Below are 867 nucleotides of genomic sequence, written 5' to 3' on the forward strand. Positions count from 1 at the left end.
CATCCAAGCTCCCGGTTCATCTTTTGTGACACAGTTGGGCTCCTATGAAGGCCCTATGACCTTCCTAAGGTCACATCAGCCCAGGCCACCAGTTAGTCAGGCAGCACTCCCTTAGACTCCATGGAGCTGCTAACTGTAAACAGGGATGTTTACAAACAGGGATGGCCCTATTTGAGTTTCTCTCCCACCAAGCATTAGGGACAGGAGCAGCTCAGAGTCATGGTAGTCAGCCCCTGGACAGGCAGCTGAGGTTGAAATCTTAGTTTCTGGCACTTGCTAGACACATATTTTGCAGTAAGTTATTGAATGTTTCCCTACTATGTACAAGTGTACAAAACGGAGACTTCTTTCCTAACACATTTGAGTAAATTAAAATATGTAGAACTTAGATTGCAAATGGATACAGCCAGACAATGCAGTCTTACTCAATCAGGTAGACTGAGTACTTTCCTGAGAATGTTAAAGAGTTTGTAAATGCTCCTGCTGGATTTAGAGAGGATAGGAGAAAATAGTTTTACTTCTGAAGATGATGACTATTTGGTGTCAACTTCACAATGAATTCAAGAAAAATATATGAAACCATTTCTGAAAAACAATCTAAAATTTTGACATAAATACTAAAACTTTTTAAACTTATTTTTATGATTTTGTTCTCTAAATGTATCAGAAATGTTGCAAATGTATTAACTTTCTAACTTTGGGTGACGTCTTCTTTCCTTTCGGCCTGTAATACCCTCCGTATTCCAGATGTACCAAACAGCTTGGATTTGATTATGCATTCTTCAGCAGATTATTCGATAAGATCTTGTTTCCTGGATGACCATATTTGTGTCTAACTTTTCCTGGGTGACACTGTGCTGATGGACA

The 867-nt window shown here is 39.2% G+C and overlaps 1 protein-coding gene across 1 annotated transcript in view; it reads left to right on the plus strand.

Annotated features, from left to right (window-relative positions):
- The window catches only part of LOC102023266 (E3 ubiquitin-protein ligase TRIM38-like), a gene marked incomplete in the record, with an annotated part of 11,174 nt that overhangs the window by 2,411 nt on the left and 7,896 nt on the right, over positions 1–867 (plus strand).

Source organism: Chinchilla lanigera, unplaced genomic scaffold, assembly GCF_000276665.1.
Source record: "Chinchilla lanigera isolate Chin_1 unplaced genomic scaffold, ChiLan1.0 scaffold00082, whole genome shotgun sequence".
NCBI classification, from domain to species: Eukaryota; Metazoa; Chordata; class Mammalia; order Rodentia; family Chinchillidae; genus Chinchilla; species Chinchilla lanigera.